The following is a 19,927-nucleotide window of genomic DNA, read 5'->3' on the forward strand; positions in this document are numbered from 1 at the left end:
TGTGCACCCACCTACTTTATTTGGCGTACACAAACACAACCTTTGACCTTCACACACCTTACTTACTAGTCTTGCTGTAACTCCAGCTTCTTCCCTGAGATGACATGCAGGTTGTTGTTTTGGCACGGTGGAGATCAATTATACGTCAAAGATAAGCAAAGGCAAGACTTGCATGGGGAGCTAAACATAACAGCCGTACTGGTTTAATGGTTTTTAATCTTGAACATTTGAGCCTCTGAAAATTGTTCCAACTAAAGCAGGAGCAGTGCACCTGGTATATCAAGGTCAGTGTTCAAGGTCAATATGTATAGGCATACATTAACCAAACCTACACAAAAAACTGTACCTTGTGCTTGTCCAATAGAATTTTAAAGCCTACATTACATTTCAATGTAAGACAATCAGTTGTTTTTTTTTATCACAGGCAGGCACGCAGGCATTAAAAGCGGACTGTTTTAAGGCTTCAAGTACTGCTGGAGGGGACCAAGGATTAAAACTACATAGTTGTACTAGCACATGTTGCTCTTCAGTGTATTGTCAAATATATTTCAGTGTCATTTTATGTTATTTTTTATTTTTTATTTACTAAATGGCATTGTAGAAGGTAAAGTCACTCCACTTTTCATTTTGATTAAGGCATTTTTTGTCTGTTTTGGGCTTTACAAGCTGCTGTCATGCAAATACGGGGCTTCATGTAAACATATGCTGCAGATGTGTAACGCTAAGGGTTTGTTCAGCACTATAAACACGTGCAAAGCCTGTTATTTCCATCAGAACCCTCCGTGTAACTGCGCGGGTCTCGGTCCATTTGCGTCGCCAGTGCGGTGCAGCTTTAACCGGTCCGTCATGCCTTGCGGTGTCCTAGTTCTGTTCCGATCGTGATTTACACGTGAGATCTCTTTCACTGATAGCAAGCCTACAAGCCCCCTTGTAGGATGTCCGATGACTGGACGGACTCGTGTTTACATCCACTCGGTTTCTAGAAGAGGCGGGGATGCGCGCACACCGTTAACTGTGATGCAGGCGCCGATCGGCACAGAATAAACAGGGATCTCCCTCAAGTGGCCCGCATACCATGACGAAGAAAGTACTGGATTTTATCCCAGAGAGATATTCGGTGGCTACAGAACAACGGGAGAGTTCCTAATCGTCTAAGACACAGTGAGCTGCGGCTGGAAAGAGGTATGTTGTCGTGTTTGTTACACTGGATTGAACGCAGTGAATGCGTCAGTCACGCCAACATTTAAAAGCTGCTGTCCTTTAGACAAGCTTGTAGACTGTTATGGGCTAATAAGTTCACTGTTGGCAGTTTTGTGTTAAAGCCTGTGAGGAGGACAAACGCAGAAGAGAGACTAAAATGACCGATCAACTGCAGTTGCGTAACTTTATTTGACAGATTTATTCACGCCCTTCTCGTCCTCCCTTTCAAAGAAATCTAACCCACATCCTCGGTCAGTGTTCCTGACACAAAATACCAGATCCATGAGCCATCCAGGAAGTGAGTTAGTGGTCAGTGCGTGAGTGGGATCTGTCTGCTGAGCCCTGCAATGCAATTTATAGAGTTGGGCTGTAAGCGCGCACTCAGCAGTGGTTTTTTAATCAAGTTCCTTCAACTGAGTCATGCAGCTACAGCACACAGGAAGAAGTCCTTGAAGCACACGTGTGGCGGACGCAAGGGTAAACTGTTTGTAGTAGGAATACTTTGCTCTGAGAAGTATACTCTGCTACTAAACTGTTGTTTCCTGATATATTGGTAACGGTTAAACCTTTTGAGAAACTGTTACAGATATCTTCATTATCAGTGAATCTTGAGCCTTTTTCAGTGTGTCAGTAATTATTATTATTTTTAAAAATTCCTGTCATTATTTCTAAAAAGTAGTGCCATATTGCAAATTTAGGTATGATCAGATTCCGAGTATTTATACTGATACAATACTTTTAGCCTATAAAGGCAGCTTATATAGGGAAGAGTAGTGGTTCGTGATTTATAAGATCAATCATCATCAGTTTACAAAATGAATACATTTTAATGATTACTAAATGACTGTGGCTTTTACTTTCCACTATACTTAGTTAACAAAACACACCTTTCAGCTTTTCATGTATTTTGAAACAGTTTTTTCTTTTCTTTTTTGAAGACCTGCAATGTAAACAGTATAGATCCAATACCAATACCAGCATTGGTATGGATACTTTCAATATTTGGATCAATCTGCCCACATCTACTTAAAAGCTACAATTTTGTCCACGGATTCAGTTTACCATCATAAGACAAAGAGATCCTGACCAAAAACAAATCTCCCCGTTCACACAAGTTCCCATGCCAGCTAAGCACCAATATTTTTGCATTATTGGTATTCATTCACACTGTGTCTGCATTTGCCTGAGATGTCAGAACCATGCTACCCAAGTGGGAAGACTCGTAACAGACTTTGCAGTGTAAATCCAGTCCAGTTTATCTTTCAGCAGACTCCCCCTCCCAGCACCTTGCGGTCAGTTAAGCTGCAGGTCTTACCGGGTTAAAGGCTTATTGTCTTCAGCAAGCTGATTAGTTTTAACTTTTGAAACTGCAAGAGGGCACTTTGGTCACTCTGCTTCAACATAGTGATTTTTTTTTCCCTGTAACAGTAAAAAATAATAACATCCAGTGATACAGCTGAAGTGTGAATGTGAGTACACTGCTTTGTTACCCATGACACCAGCAGTTGTGACAAAAACCTGCAGCTGCCTTTAAATTGTTACCCACAAAGGACTGCATGTTGCATTCATGTGAATACCACTGCTTGCTTAATAACAGGGAACTCTTACACTGTTTATGACACAATAGATGATTGATAGTATCTGATTGCAAAGCTGTTCTCAAGCTTTTCACTCAGCTTATGCAAGCTTTTGCTGAATATGCAGCCATCTCACTGTCTTCAGCTGACAAAATTGATGTGGAGGTAATCTCCACATCAAGCCTCCTGTGCAGCATTAAGCTGCACAGGAGGCTAGAAGGTGGAGGTTTCATTTATAGATTGCAATATGCATCATCAGTTTTATGAGGACCGCTGTGTTCTCATGGACTCTTAAAAGCATTACATTATATTAGTATATAAGTAAAGAGAAACAGGCAGGGGGAGTGGGAAATTGGTGTATAATATGAAGGCTGTGTGCCAACTTAAAAGCAGAGTCATGAGTTTATTGCTGTATTGAAGGGCCTGTGAACCTCCAGGATGTTCCATCAAGAACAGTGACATCTTGTGTGAGCACAGAGGTCGAAATGTAATTTCATTTAGGGTTTATATTTGGATTACCTGCTGACGTTAGCATTTTAGCCTTCCTGTTGTTCAAAGCGAGAAGATCTTGGGTTTGAATATGGTTGGCTGGTACATTTCTTGCATGAAGTTTGCATGTTCTACCCGTGATTACGTGGGTTTTCTCCAACAATCCAAAGACATGCACATTAGCTTAATTGTTCATTCTAAATTGCTAAATTGGATGCAAATGTGGGTCACTGTATGACAGCTGCAGGCTTTAGTCTTTACAACTGTGGCAAGATATTAGTAGGGAAGTTTTAGGTGCCAGAGGGTTGATCATCTGAACATTAGTAACCTTCTGACGTTGAGCTTTGAATGAGCTAACTAACACAGCTAAAATCTGAGCTAAAGCTATGTGTCTGTGAGCTACTATTGTAGTCTCACAACTAGTTTGGGAGTCATTGTGGATCATTTTAGGCAGCTTACACAATTGTGAAGTAAAAACTCTCAGCAGAAGATTTCTTTTATCCAGTGATTTTAGCAAGCTCAGAGAGCCTGGACATTTTTATTAGGAGTAAGTTTTTAAATTGTATGCAGGCCATTGACCTCTTAACATAGAGGATAGAGTTTATCTGTTTGGCATGACCACTCCAGCTAAAACTAGACAATATCCACCATAAGGCCAACTCTGAGGTGTTCCAGCAAAACTCCACTACATCTCCAACAAGAACCCCGACTGCAGAGCACACCTCCATGTTTTCTCGCAGCCCACATTCATGGGAAACAAAGAGGAAGTGACAGGAAAGCACGGACTGCTTCTTAATTGTTGCCGATTGTGTGGTCTACTTTCCCAGACCGTACCCTCCAATCACTCCGGTCAGCTGTGTAAGGTCGGGACAAAGCCTGAGCTGCGTCACCATGGTGAGGGATTGTTTGCATCCAGTCATGCTGCTGGCCATGTGGACTCACGCATGCACATTACAGCGTGCTCTTTTGTTTGTGCGCCACTTGTTGTTTTTCAGTGGATCCCCTCCAGCTTCCACAACCTCCTTGTTGCGTATAAAAAAAATTGGCATCGTCTGTTTTTTGAACTGCTATAAGTCTCATCTACTGAGTGCCATGTCTCCATTAGTAATTAGATTTTTGACTGACAGTCGTGTTTTTAAAAAAAAATATGATCGAGTTTTGATTTTTCAAAGCAAATGTGTCGGTTTAATCAGATGTTTGAGGGTACACACAGCAACAAGATTGGCATTGAGTCTATTAAACTGTAATTTAGCAAGAGGCTGAGATGGCACAGAGCTGACCAAGGCAGGAAATGAACTATTAACTATTAACTATTATCGAGACTGAAGAAGTCACTTGGATGAGTGACGAAACGTTTCTCCCACAAAACGCTACGTCCAGATAAACAGAATCAACTTTTGGAGATTAACTATTAGGTTTGTATATTGGATTTAAATTCCACCTTTAAGTCTGTGTGAAATGAAAAGCTTTTAGTTAACATTTCTCAGTCTGTTCCTTCAATGCTCATCCACGGCTTATTAAAGGAGCTTTTAGCTTCATTTTTGTGCTGATCCCTCTAATGAGCTGCTATCCATGTTTGAGGAAATATAAATAAGAAGCCTGGACTTCTCGCGCTGCGTCCCCTCCCTAACTCTGCCTTCCTCTGGCATCCTGAGAATGAAACTTCAGGGGAGGTAGACTGGAGTCATAACTAAGTTTAGCTCAACGGTTCACAGCCCAGACAACACAATATTTTTCATGTCTGAAACCAAATGGCTGTGGCAGAAGTTGTCTGACAGCAAGGATTTGTACTGATAGCTGCAGCCTTTCCTTCCCACAGCAGTCGTTTTCAATCTTTTCAAGCATTTCCTGAGATTATGACTAGCATGAGTGTAACATCTCCTATATCGAGCATGTTCTGTCTTCGTGGTTCGATCTCCCTTCGGATCATTTTGTTGTTTATATCTGTTTATTCTGTCTCTTATGCAACGTGTTTTTCTGCTCGTTGAAGGAAAATATACATGAATGCAAACACAGCAAACTCCAGTAATACAACTGTTTAAGATGAAAAAAAAACATTAGAAACTCTAACAATAAGTAGAAAGCATATTATATGTAGCATCAGAAATAGATCTAAAGAAAAGCACAGTTATTTCAGTGTTTAGTCATAAAACAGGTCAAATAAATAAATTCCATGGTAGTTAAACGCTAAATCAATTTGCCAAGAATGCATAAAAAAAAGAAAGAAACCATATTTTGGATTTCTCTGAGCCAACAGTAGAAAACCGCGTGTTAATGTGATCAGCCACAACTCTAACAGTATACAGACACAGTTTTTCAGTTCTAAGGTTTTACATACCGGGACATCCTTACAAATAAATAAATGCAGACCGAGGACACGCTGGAGAGATTATATCTCTTGGCTGGACTGGGAATGCCTTCATGTTCCCCCGGACAAGCTGGAGGAGGTGGCTGAGAAGATGGAGGTCTGGGCTTCTGTGCTTAGGCTCTGCCCCCGCGACCCCAGCCCCAGCCCCGGATAAGCGGAAGAAGATGGATGGATGGAATAAATGCATGACGAGTGTGTGGAAGAACTAAGTACACACCGTCATTCAGTAGCTTGTGGAAGCAGGTTTAGCACTAACTTGAAGTAATTGTTTCCTGATTCACGTTATCAGTCGCTCACATCATTGTGGAGGATTTTTGCTCCACTCTACTTTACAACAGTGACTAATGCACGAATCTCTTAAGGTCCATTTCAATAAGTCTCAGATCTGGGCATTGCAACACCTTGATTCCTTCTTAGCTATGCTGTTGTAGATTTGCTGCTGTGCTGTCGCCCAGATGGCCTCACATTAGACCCTTGAATACTTTGGCATTCATGGTCAACTCAATGACTGCAAGGTGCCCAGGCCCTGTGGCTGCAAAACACACCCAAATTATCAGCCATCATCCACCATGCTTGACCGTGGGTATGAGTTGTTAGTGTCTCGTTCTCCAAACGTGGACATCTCTTCTGTATATAGCAGCGGTCCCCAACCCCCGGGCCATGGACCGGTACCGGTCTGTGAGTCGTTTGGTACCGGGTCGGAAGAGTTGAGGCTCGGGTGTGAAATTTATGGTTTTCATGGTTCTGATCGGTTTTTAGCATAATTTTTTTTTATCGTTAACTCTGTTTCCCTAGGTCTTTGCCCGTGTGTTATGAATAAATCTTCTTTTTCTTTTTGGTACCGATACTGGTTTTATTTTGTTGTATTTATCCACGACACCTTAAAGGCCAGTCCGTGAAAATATTGTTGGACATAAACCGGTCAGTGGCGCAAAAAAGGTTGGGGACCGCTGGTCTACAGGATATTGTTCAGAAGTCTTGTGGTTTGTTTAGATGCCACTTTGTAAACCTAAGCCATGCTACCATGTTCTTTTTAGAGAGAAGAGTCTTTCTCTTCCAAACAAGTCATCCGTGTTGAGTCCTTTTTCTAATTCTGACTGTCATGAACGTAAACATGTTAACATGTTAACTGAGGAATCTGAGATGTAGCTCTTAGCCTTCACTGTTAGGGGTGATTTGGTGGGATATCAATTCTGGGAAAGATAGGCAGTTGTCTTGAATATTTTCTGCTTGTGAATAATCTTTCTCACCGTGGAATGATGGACTTAATTTTGGGGGGAAATGGCATTATAACCTTTCCCAGACTGAGCAACAATCACTTCTGAGAGATCACAGCTGATGCCTTTCCTCCTTGGCTTTGTGTTAACGCACACCTGAATGCTCCAGGCCTGTAAACTGCCAAAACTCCTGCTTTGATAGAGGTGCTCATACTTGTTGATGATTCCTTAATCAAGCACATTTGATTACCAACTCCTGGCTGTTACTTATCCTTTTAATTCCTATTGAAACAGTAAGAGTGTACTTACTATTTCACACACTGCTACCGCATTTTAGCTTAGTTTGTGTTAAACAATGACACAGTGTAATGTCACATCTGGAGTTCATCTGAGGTTTTATTTATCTGATTTCAAAACCAGGGGCCCGTTCTTCGTACCTCGCTAAGTAAGTTAGCTGGATTAGATTGTTGACGATTTCGCGTGATCCTGGGGCCCGTTCTTCGTACCTCGCTAAGTAAGTTAGCTGGATTAGATTGTTGACGATTTCGCGTGATCCTGGATCAGTCGGTTCCCCGAAGCTCATCCGGGACTTGCTGTCATAGCAACAGAGCCGTAAGCGTAAACCTGCTCGGGAGCAGGTTTACTTTATGTAAACAGGATTAGATCGGCTTGCTTGACTCCTAACTGATTGGGGTCAAGGAGGTTGTGTTGTGGCTGGTACACAGAAGGCTGGTTAGAAGAAGGCATGCTGAAGAGTTTGAGAAAAAGAGTTGGATTTTGGTATGTAGGCCTGACAGCAGAGGGGTCAGGAGCTGGCTTCTTGGCCTGATTGCAAACAAAGCGCTCCCTCACAGATATAGGGAAGGACAGAAGGTCAGCGGCAGTGGTCTGATGAAGGGGATGCTGTTGGAGAAAGTAGCTGGTTGTGCCAGAAAGAAATTTCAAGAATTTGTCAGAGTGCTGAAGAGAAACGAGAACTTGTGTGTGGGTGAGTCCACTGTCCTCATGTCCCCCTCCATGCTTTTATTCTTGGACTTTACTGTAGTAGCTTTACATGATTACATTCAAAACAATCCTTAATTTATATTTGAGACTTGCTGCACCCCCTTTGTTTATATCCGATCTGAAACAAGCTACTTAGAAGAAATTATTGCATCAGCACGTGTTTTCCTCATGGAAACAGGGTGTTTTGGGCTTAAACATCTCTATCCAGAATCTAACTCAAATCCTTTTTCTTCATAACAAATTCATGCCAGGGGATGCTCCAACTCTCTAATTAACTAAGCCCAGTTTGCGTCTAAATCAGAGCTATGACTCTATCAGTGGCACTCTGGCTGTACCCTGCATGGTGTTTGAAGATGGGCTTTAAATCTTGAAAGCATCTGTCAAATCTCGACACCACTGCCTGGAAGAAAACAAATCACAAATCACTGCTACAGCTGAAGCTCGTGTTGGGGATTAATTGCAGAGTTTGGCTCTAAATGGATATACAGACCTACAACAGTGGAGAAAATGAATGGGAAATACAGATTATGTAGGAAGAAGAGCAAAAAAAGAAAAAAGCTGCTTTTCTTCCAGTTGGGACCGTCAGCAGCAGAACCACAATTAAATTACACTATACTGAAGGTCCTTTGTGTTTCTGCCTGATCAGCACAACAGGCAGCTGTCATGATTAACACTGTGAGACATGAATGCTTGAGTGCTCAGTAGAATTTTAAATAAGGACACATACAAAGTGTTCAAAAGAAAATGTTCTGTAAATGAAACAAGTTGCTGCCTGGACAGGACAAGGGGGAAAAATAACACTTAATGCTTCAATTATTTAACATTTCAAGGAGCAATGTATGTGATATAAATGCCCTTTTTTTGCATTATTTTAATTCTGTTGATAGGGTGCATACTGAAAAGAAAACAGAACTCATTTGGTGGTATATCTTCTACATTTGTCCACAAACCTTCAGTGAGTCCATCTGCTGTGCATCATAGCATTGCTAAAACACACATGCATTTACGTTCAAGTAGAAAGTAGTCCCCTTGAATCAATAGTGTTTGTTATTTATTCCTGCTGTCTTACTCTTTGTATTTTACTGCACCATTCGTAATGTTGCTGCGCTTGCACAAGGACAGTAAAGGGCTATTCTATTCTATTCTATTCTATTCTTCTCAATGGCCGCTTTTTGCAACTGCAAGTTTTGCACTGAGTGTCTGCAAAAACAGTCTTCTAAGATGAGTCCATGCCGCCCTGCAGAGTCCTTCCTTCTGCCCACCTGACTCTCACTTGGACCTTTCTCAAAGGACTCCATCGGCTGTTGTTGTGTCAACGCCCGTGAACATCTTCCGATGGCTTTCTGGCATTCGAATCGTCTCAAGTCAATCGGAGCCTCAATCGGAACTGTCACCGCAAGAGCTGCGTTTGGCTTCAGCGCTTTGCGTGGTTGCTGACCTGAAGTGTATTTGCTGTTGTTGTCGTTCACGTGCTGTCAGTCACTCAATCACCTTTGGCCTCGGGACATTTTATCTGAACAGCAGAGGTGGAAAGACAAAAGTATTCTACTCCAGTAGAAGCACTATTACTCCAACATTAACTTCCTAAGACCCGAACTCTTTCATGGCATGCATTTTTAATTTCTCTTTGCTATTTGAGCTGATTGGGACCTGATGAGTGTAAAAACTAAGAATTACCAGATTTTTTTTTTTTATACATGATTTTTGTTTTGTGGAAAAATGAGATCCACAAATGAAGACATTCATTTTAAATTTCTAGAGAACAGTGGCAGTATAATGTCCTCATAAGTGGAAATCGGGCTCTTGTAGAGCAAAATTTAGCATTTTGGTCAAGACAACCCAAAATGTGTTGTCTACATATGTGGACGTCAGGTCCTAAGAGGTTAAGAACAATCAGTGCTCTTATAAATGGGCTTCAGCAAATGAAACGGAAGTAGTTTAATTCAACTGTACTCAAAGTATTGCCTTTTTTAAACAGGAGAAGTTGTGGGGGGAGAGCATGTGAGTGTCAGATTGGTTGTTTGTGAATTTTATCAAAGGACTGGAAATTTCAGTGTAGGAACTTGGGAATACACGGCCATGCAGGACACTTGCAATACTTTGGAAGGTCATTTCAGTGCACGCAATCCCACAAAACTGGGTGTCACAAACCACACAAATGAGGCATCGACTGGATTCTGTAGAGCATCCTTCTTCTTTTTTTTCTCTTTGCTTCGGAGAGGCCTGGCCGCGGGCTTGGTCTCAGTGCAGCAGCTAATCAGGAAAGCAGTGTCAGCTGGACTCGGCCTGTTTACAGGAAGCAGACACAAAGAGACGTTGGCAGATGTCACGCACAAATATGTGCTGAACGTGTGGCAGAGTGTGGAAATTGTGACCGTTTCACACGAGTATCAAACAAATAAGTAAGCGTCGGAGGCTCAGGCACTGCTTTGCCCTCCTCATTGCCACGTCACGCTTTGACACTCAGACGTTGACGCTGAAGTCTTCGCCCGTCTCCTGTAGGATTCACTAAACAGCTCAGCATGTGTACGCTGCATTCACAGAGACCGGACTGAGATGTGACGCTGAAGTCTTCTTTGCCCGAATGGGGACTGGCTGTATTTGGGTCTGGCAATGAGCTGCCATTGAGGATTCAGTGTGAATAAAAGTTCTCGAAAAGCAGCGTGTTCAGCCAGGGGAAATGGACAAAGACCCCCACCAATCAGGTTCATCATGAGCTTGCCAGCATCTGCCTGTGGCACACGTCTGAATGCTCTCGCTGCCATCACGTCGCTGGTGCCGTTTGCGTGTGCAGGGGTTTCCAGTGGTACCAGGGCTCGCCTCCATGTTGCTGCAAAGTCACTTAAGCCGTCTGCTGGATGTCTACCCTGTGAATGCAATGTGTCCATCCCTGTGCAAATACACACACACACACACACACAAATGCAGAGGGAGCCCGCGAGACCCAACCCTATCCCATCCGTGCGCCTTACGGGCTTTCCTCCCCTTGCAGGTGAATATGGGATTGCATGGACTGAAATGACCTCCCAAAGTATCGGAATCAGCATGGCCATGTTTTCCTGAGCTCTGACTGTATTTGACTTCCTTTGACTAAAATCACCAACAACCAATCTGAAAGCTCAGTCCTCTTGTTAGCTGTCTGCCACGTTCTACTTCAATGTGCCCCAGTCTGCCGTAATTCCAAAGCCACGGTGACCTGTGAGGGAATACCTATTGTAACCACTGATCTCTCTCTCACACACTTAGACACACAGTTTGCAAAAACAACAAAAACAACAACAAAAAGCAAATGCAGAGAGTTGACGTTCTTCTGACAACAGTGGGAAGGCAGCGTAACGAACTCTGCCGCATTCATGACAAGTTAGACCAGAGAGTCAAACATCAGACCCAGGGGCCAGAACAGGCCCATCACAGATTCCAGTCTGGCCCACTGAAAACTGAGAAGGGATGCATAAATGTGGGACTTTTCACTGGATTTTTTTTTCCGTTCCACAGCTTACAGAGCTCCTCCACAGCCACGCACAGCACACTTGAGTAAAGGAGTCATGGGTCATGACTTCGTCTCTAATGTTGCGCCTGTAGTTTGTGCATTGTGAGCCGAAAGACTGGCGCTTGTGTTGTGTATAAAGAGGCAAATCACAACAACAGCTGCCTTTCTGTTGTAAAGTACAGCGATACAATTATCCACAGAAAACAGAGACAGCCCCAACAGTCATATTACACCTGTCCCTAATCACCATCACCACCACCTATGAGCGAGTGCTTTGGCGACATGTGGGAAGGGAAAAACTCCCTGTTAATAGGAAGCAAGCTCCAGCAGAAACCGGCTGAGGGAGGGGGAGCATATCCCAAACTATATGCTTTGGACTGGGGAGACAGACACCCTCTCTGCCTTTACCATCGTGCCTAAAACTTGTCTTTTTTGACAAACTGGAAGCTGGCCCCACAGAAGAGGGGCCTGTAGGCTCTGCCTCCTTTCTACTTTTACATACATGTGTGACATTTGCAACATGATATTTGAGATAGTCATTCCAGATCATCTGACAATGTGGGACAGCCTCTAAACTGATTAAAATATATAAGTCAATCATTTATTTGGCCATTTAATAAAAGTATGCTTTAAATATGTGCTTTGAAATTATGTTTCTTTTTTAAATTTAATAAGTTAATTTCAGTAGTGACTTACTTCAAATCAGTTATGTTTAGAACATTAATACAATTATGGGAACGATACATTAAGGAGGTTGATTCTTCTTAAGATACTCAAACATTTTTGTTAAGCCCCCTGCACGTGCATTTTTGCACACACCTAACATTCAATGTGCATGTGCAGAGTTTGAGATTTAAAAAGCTGTTTGTTTTATCAGGAGTTCTGCTTAAAAGAAGAAAAATTGTACATGATTTAAATATGGCCAAACTCCCATTCAAGTATTTGAAAGGAAAGTATGTCAAACTTGTACAGACTTCAGTGTCAAGCTGATGTGAACTTCATACTGAGGATTTTTACTGGTCATGAGAGCCGGATCTCCAAACCACAGACCAAACGACTGTTTTCAGTGGAATTGCCCACAGTGTCCAAGCCAAAAGGCTGGGAGCATTCTGCTTATTTTCTAACGCTCATTGTGCACCATAAATCTGTCACCCAGGCTAACGTATGCAATACAGAGTTCTGCTCCTGAAGGAAAAGTGTTGGCAGATAAGGTCTGAACTGTAGTTCATGCCATTGTGCACCCACCTACTTTATTTGGCGTACACAAACACAACCTTTGACCTTCACACACCTTACTTACTAGTCTTGCTGTAACTCCAGCTTCTTCCCTGAGATGACATGCAGGTTGTTGTTTTGGCACGGTGGAGATCAATTATACGTCAAAGATAAGCAAAGGCAAGACTTGCATGGGGAGCTAAACATAACAGCCGTACTGGTTTAATGGTTTTTAATCTTGAACATTTGAGCCTCTGAAAATTGTTCCAACTAAAGCAGGAGCAGTGCACCTGGTATATCAAGGTCAGTGTTCAAGGTCAATATGTATAGGCATACATTAACCAAACCTACACAAAAAACTGTACCTTGTGCTTGTCCAATAGAATTTTAAAGCCTACATTACATTTCAATGTAAGACAATCAGTTGTTTTTTTTTATCACAGGCAGGCACGCAGGCATTAAAAGCGGACTGTTTTAAGGCTTCAAGTACTGCTGGAGGGGACCAAGGATTAAAACTACATAGTTGTACTAGCACATGTTGCTCTTCAGTGTATTGTCAAATATATTTCAGTGTCATTTTATGTTATTTTTTATTTTTTATTTACTAAATGGCATTGTAGAAGGTAAAGTCACTCCACTTTTCATTTTGATTAAGGCATTTTTTGTCTGTTTTGGGCTTTACAAGCTGCTGTCATGCAAATACGGGGCTTCATGTAAACATATGCTGCAGATGTGTAACGCTAAGGGTTTGTTCAGCACTATAAACACGTGCAAAGCCTGTTATTTCCATCAGAACCCTCCGTGTAACTGCGCGGGTCTCGGTCCATTTGCGTCGCCAGTGCGGTGCAGCTTTAACCGGTCCGTCATGCCTTGCGGTGTCCTAGTTCTGTTCCGATCGTGATTTACACGTGAGATCTCTTTCACTGATAGCAAGCCTACAAGCCCCCTTGTAGGATGTCCGATGACTGGACGGACTCGTGTTTACATCCACTCGGTTTCTAGAAGAGGCGGGGATGCGCGCACACCGTTAACTGTGATGCAGGCGCCGATCGGCACAGAATAAACAGGGATCTCCCTCAAGTGGCCCGCATACCATGACGAAGAAAGTACTGGATTTTATCCCAGAGAGATATTCGGTGGCTACAGAACAACGGGAGAGTTCCTAATCGTCTAAGACACAGTGAGCTGCGGCTGGAAAGAGGTATGTTGTCGTGTTTGTTACACTGGATTGAACGCAGTGAATGCGTCAGTCACGCCAACATTTAAAAGCTGCTGTCCTTTAGACAAGCTTGTAGACTGTTATGGGCTAATAAGTTCACTGTTGGCAGTTTTGTGTTAAAGCCTGTGAGGAGGACAAACGCAGAAGAGAGACTAAAATGACCGATCAACTGCAGTTGCGTAACTTTATTTGACAGATTTATTCACGCCCTTCTCGTCCTCCCTTTCAAAGAAATCTAACCCACATCCTCGGTCAGTGTTCCTGACACAAAATACCAGATCCATGAGCCATCCAGGAAGTGAGTTAGTGGTCAGTGCGTGAGTGGGATCTGTCTGCTGAGCCCTGCAATGCAATTTATAGAGTTGGGCTGTAAGCGCGCACTCAGCAGTGGTTTTTTAATCAAGTTCCTTCAACTGAGTCATGCAGCTACAGCACACAGGAAGAAGTCCTTGAAGCACACGTGTGGCGGACGCAAGGGTAAACTGTTTGTAGTAGGAATACTTTGCTCTGAGAAGTATACTCTGCTACTAAACTGTTGTTTCCTGATATATTGGTAACGGTTAAACCTTTTGAGAAACTGTTACAGATATCTTCATTATCAGTGAATCTTGAGCCTTTTTCAGTGTGTCAGTAATTATTATTATTTTTAAAAATTCCTGTCATTATTTCTAAAAAGTAGTGCCATATTGCAAATTTAGGTATGATCAGATTCCGAGTATTTATACTGATACAATACTTTTAGCCTATAAAGGCAGCTTATATAGGGAAGAGTAGTGGTTCGTGATTTATAAGATCAATCATCATCAGTTTACAAAATGAATACATTTTAATGATTACTAAATGACTGTGGCTTTTACTTTCCACTATACTTAGTTAACAAAACACACCTTTCAGCTTTTCATGTATTTTGAAACAGTTTTTTCTTTTCTTTTTTGAAGACCTGCAATGTAAACAGTATAGATCCAATACCAATACCAGCATTGGTATGGATACTTTCAATATTTGGATCAATCTGCCCACATCTACTTAAAAGCTACAATTTTGTCCACGGATTCAGTTTACCATCATAAGACAAAGAGATCCTGACCAAAAACAAATCTCCCCGTTCACACAAGTTCCCATGCCAGCTAAGCACCAATATTTTTGCATTATTGGTATTCATTCACACTGTGTCTGCATTTGCCTGAGATGTCAGAACCATGCTACCCAAGTGGGAAGACTCGTAACAGACTTTGCAGTGTAAATCCAGTCCAGTTTATCTTTCAGCAGACTCCCCCTCCCAGCACCTTGCGGTCAGTTAAGCTGCAGGTCTTACCGGGTTAAAGGCTTATTGTCTTCAGCAAGCTGATTAGTTTTAACTTTTGAAACTGCAAGAGGGCACTTTGGTCACTCTGCTTCAACATAGTGATTTTTTTTTCCCTGTAACAGTAAAAAATAATAACATCCAGTGATACAGCTGAAGTGTGAATGTGAGTACACTGCTTTGTTACCCATGACACCAGCAGTTGTGACAAAAACCTGCAGCTGCCTTTAAATTGTTACCCACAAAGGACTGCATGTTGCATTCATGTGAATACCACTGCTTGCTTAATAACAGGGAACTCTTACACTGTTTATGACACAATAGATGATTGATAGTATCTGATTGCAAAGCTGTTCTCAAGCTTTTCACTCAGCTTATGCAAGCTTTTGCTGAATATGCAGCCATCTCACTGTCTTCAGCTGACAAAATTGATGTGGAGGTAATCTCCACATCAAGCCTCCTGTGCAGCATTAAGCTGCACAGGAGGCTAGAAGGTGGAGGTTTCATTTATAGATTGCAATATGCATCATCAGTTTTATGAGGACCGCTGTGTTCTCATGGACTCTTAAAAGCATTACATTATATTAGTATATAAGTAAAGAGAAACAGGCAGGGGGAGTGGGAAATTGGTGTATAATATGAAGGCTGTGTGCCAACTTAAAAGCAGAGTCATGAGTTTATTGCTGTATTGAAGGGCCTGTGAACCTCCAGGATGTTCCATCAAGAACAGTGACATCTTGTGTGAGCACAGAGGTCGAAATGTAATTTCATTTAGGGTTTATATTTGGATTACCTGCTGACGTTAGCATTTTAGCCTTCCTGTTGTTCAAAGCGAGAAGATCTTGGGTTTGAATATGGTTGGCTGGTACATTTCTTGCATGAAGTTTGCATGTTCTACCCCGTGATTACGTGGGTTTTCTCCAACAATCCAAAGACATGCACATTAGCTTAATTGTTCATTCTAAATTGCTAAATTGGATGCAAATGTGGGTCACTGTATGACAGCTGCAGGCTTTAGTCTTTACAACTGTGGCAAGATATTAGTAGGGAAGTTTTAGGTGCCAGAGGGTTGATCATCTGAACATTAGTAACCTTCTGACGTTGAGCTTTGAATGAGCTAACTAACACAGCTAAAATCTGAGCTAAAGCTATGTGTCTGTGAGCTACTATTGTAGTCTCACAACTAGTTTGGGAGTCATTGTGGATCATTTTAGGCAGCTTACACAATTGTGAAGTAAAAACTCTCAGCAGAAGATTTCTTTTATCCAGTGATTTTAGCAAGCTCAGAGAGCCTGGACATTTTTATTAGGAGTAAGTTTTTAAATTGTATGCAGGCCATTGACCTCTTAACATAGAGGATAGAGTTTATCTGTTTGGCATGACCACTCCAGCTAAAACTAGACAATATCCACCATAAGGCCAACTCTGAGGTGTTCCAGCAAAACTCCACTACATCTCCAACAAGAACCCCGACTGCAGAGCACACCTCCATGTTTTCTCGCAGCCCACATTCATGGGAAACAAAGAGGAAGTGACAGGAAAGCACGGACTGCTTCTTAATTGTTGCCGATTGTGTGGTCTACTTTCCCAGACCGTACCCTCCAATCACTCCGGTCAGCTGTGTAAGGTCGGGACAAAGCCTGAGCTGCGTCACCATGGTGAGGGATTGTTTGCATCCAGTCATGCTGCTGGCCATGTGGACTCACGCATGCACATTACAGCGTGCTCTTTTGTTTGTGCGCCACTTGTTGTTTTTCAGTGGATCCCCTCCAGCTTCCACAACCTCCTTGTTGCGTATAAAAAAAATTGGCATCGTCTGTTTTTTGAACTGCTATAAGTCTCATCTACTGAGTGCCATGTCTCCATTAGTAATTCGATTTTTGACTGACAGTCGTGTTTTTAAAAAAAAATATGATCGAGTTTTGATTTTTCAAAGCAAATGTGTCGGTTTAATCAGATGTTTGAGGGTACACACAGCAACAAGATTGGCATTGAGTCTATTAAACTGTAATTTAGCAAGAGGCTGAGATGGCACAGAGCTGACCAAGGCAGGAAATGAACTATTAACTATTAACTATTATCGAGACTGAAGAAGTCACTTGGATGAGTGACGAAACGTTTCTCCCACAAAACGCTACGTCCAGATGAACAGAATCAACTTTTGGAGATTAACTATTAGGTTTGTATATTGGATTTAAATTCCACCTTTAAGTCTGTGTGAAATGAAAAGCTTTTAGTTAACATTTCTCAGTCTGTTCCTTCAATGCTCATCCACGGCTTATTAAAGGAGCTTTTAGCTTCATTTTTGTGCTGATCCCTCTAATGAGCTGCTATCCATGTTTGAGGAAATATAAATAAGAAGCCTGGACTTCTCGCGCTGCGTCCCCTCCCTAACTCTGCCTTCCTCTGGCATCCTGAGAATGAAACTTCAGGGGAGGTAGACTGGAGTCATAACTAAGTTTAGCTCAACGGTTCACAGCCCAGACAACACAATATTTTTCATGTCTGAAACCAAATGGCTGTGGCAGAAGTTGTCTGACAGCAAGGATTTGTACTGATAGCTGCAGCCTTTCCTTCCCACAGCAGTCGTTTTCAATCTTTTCAAGCATTTCCTGAGATTATGACTAGCATGAGTGTAACATCTCCTATATCGAGCATGTTCTGTCTTCGTGGTTCGATCTCCCTTCGGATCATTTTGTTGTTTATATCTGTTTATTCTGTCTCTTATGCAACGTGTTTTTCTGCTCGTTGAAGGAAAATATACATGAATGCAAACACAGCAAACTCCAGTAATACAACTGTTTAAGATGAAAAAAAAACATTAGAAACTCTAACAATAAGTAGAAAGCATATTATATGTAGCATCAGAAATAGATCTAAAGAAAAGCACAGTTATTTCAGTGTTTAGTCATAAAACAGGTCAAATAAATAAATTCCATGGTAGTTAAACGCTAAATCAATTTGCCAAGAATGCATAAAAAAAAGAAAGAAACCATATTTTGGATTTCTCTGAGCCAACAGTAGAAAACCGCGTGTTAATGTGATCAGCCACAACTCTAACAGTATACAGACACAGTTTTTCAGTTCTAAGGTTTTACATACCGGGACATCCTTACAAATAAATAAATGCAGACCGAGGACACGCTGGAGAGATTATATCTCTTGGCTGGACTGGGAATGCCTTCATGTTCCCCCGGACAAGCTGGAGGAGGTGGCTGAGAAGATGGAGGTCTGGGCTTCTGTGCTTAGGCTCTGCCCCCGCGACCCCAGCCCCAGCCCCGGATAAGCGGAAGAAGATGGATGGATGGAATAAATGCATGACGAGTGTGTGGAAGAACTAAGTACACACCGTCATTCAGTAGCTTGTGGAAGCAGGTTTAGCACTAACTTGAAGTAATTGTTTCCTGATTCACGTTATCAGTCGCTCACATCATTGTGGAGGATTTTTGCTCCACTCTACTTTACAACAGTGACTAATGCACGAATCTCTTAAGGTCCATTTCAATAAGTCTCAGATCTGGGCATTGCAACACCTTGATTCCTTCTTAGCTATGCTGTTGTAGATTTGCTGCTGTGCTGTCGCCCAGATGGCCTCACATTAGACCCTTGAATACTTTGGCATTCATGGTCAACTCAATGACTGCAAGGTGCCCAGGCCCTGTGGCTGCAAAACACACCCAAATTATCAGCCATCATCCACCATGCTTGACCGTGGGTATGAGTTGTTAGTGTCTCGTTCTCCAAACGTGGACATCTCTTCTGTATATAGCAGCGGTCCCCAACCCCCGGGCCATGGACCGGTACCGGTCTGTGAGTCGTTTGGTACCGGGTCGGAAGAGTTGAGGCTGGGTGTGAAATTTTATGGTTTTCATTTTGATCGGTTTAGCTAATTTTTTTTATCGTTATACTCGTTCCTGGGTCTTTCACGTGTGTTATGAATAAATGTTCTTTTTTTTCGTACCGGTACTGGTTTTATTTTGTTGTATTTATCCAGCGACACCTTAAAGGCCGTCCGTGAAAATATTGTTGGACATAAACCGGTCAGTGGCGCAAAAAAGGTTGGGGACCGCTGGTCTACAGGATATTGTTCAGAAGTCTTGTGGTTTGTTTAGATGCCACTTTGTAAACCTAAGCCATGCTACCATGTTCTTTTTAGAGAGAAGAGTCTTTCTCTTCCAAACAAGTCATCCGTGTTGAGTCCTTTTTCTAATTCTGACTGTCATGAACGTAAACATGTTAACATGTTAACTGAGGAATCTGAGATGTAGCTCTTAGCCTTCACTGTTAGGGGTGATTTGGTGGGATATCAATTCTGGGAAAGATAGGCAGTTGTCTTGAATATTTTCTGCTTGTGAATAATCTTTCTCACCGTGGAATGATGGACTTAATTTTGGGGGGAAATGGCATTATAACCTTTCCCAGACTGAGCAACAATCACTTCTGAGAGATCACAGCTGATGCCTTTCCTCCTTGGCTTTGTGTTAACGCACACCTGAATGCTCCAGGCCTGTAAACTGCCAAAACTCCTGCTTTGATAGAGGTGCTCATACTTGTTGATGATTCCTTAATCAAGCACATTTGATTACCAACTCCTGGCTGTTACTTATCCTTTTAATTCCTATTGAAACAGTAAGAGTGTACTTACTATTTCACACACTGCTACCGCATTTTAGCTTAGTTTGTGTTAAACAATGACACAGTGTAATGTCACATCTGGAGTTCATCTGAGGTTTTATTTATCTGATTTCAAAACCTGCTCTGGTCCAGGCTGTTGTTATGCCCGGGGTGTGTGTCTGTGTGTGTGTGTGTGTTGTGTGTGTCTTTGTGTGTGTGTGTGTGTGTGT

At 42.1% G+C, this 19,927-nt stretch overlaps 1 protein-coding gene across 1 annotated transcript in view; it reads left to right on the forward strand.

Annotated features, from left to right (window-relative positions):
• The first annotated feature begins 13,365 nt into the window (after nucleotides 1-13,365).
• Nucleotides 13,366-19,927, forward strand: part of rassf8b (Ras association domain family member 8b) — a 24,684-nt gene continuing 18,122 nt past the window's right edge. Inside the window, exon 1 of the mRNA XM_005930415.3 lies at nucleotides 13,366-13,762. The gene's annotated coding sequence lies outside the window, so the exon portion shown is untranslated. The remainder of the gene's footprint in view (nucleotides 13,763-19,927) is intronic.

Source organism: Haplochromis burtoni, unplaced genomic scaffold, assembly GCF_018398535.1.
Source record: "Haplochromis burtoni strain Fernald_Lab_line unplaced genomic scaffold, NCSU_Asbu1 Contig_129, whole genome shotgun sequence".
NCBI lineage: Eukaryota > Metazoa > Chordata > Actinopteri > Cichliformes > Cichlidae > Haplochromis > Haplochromis burtoni.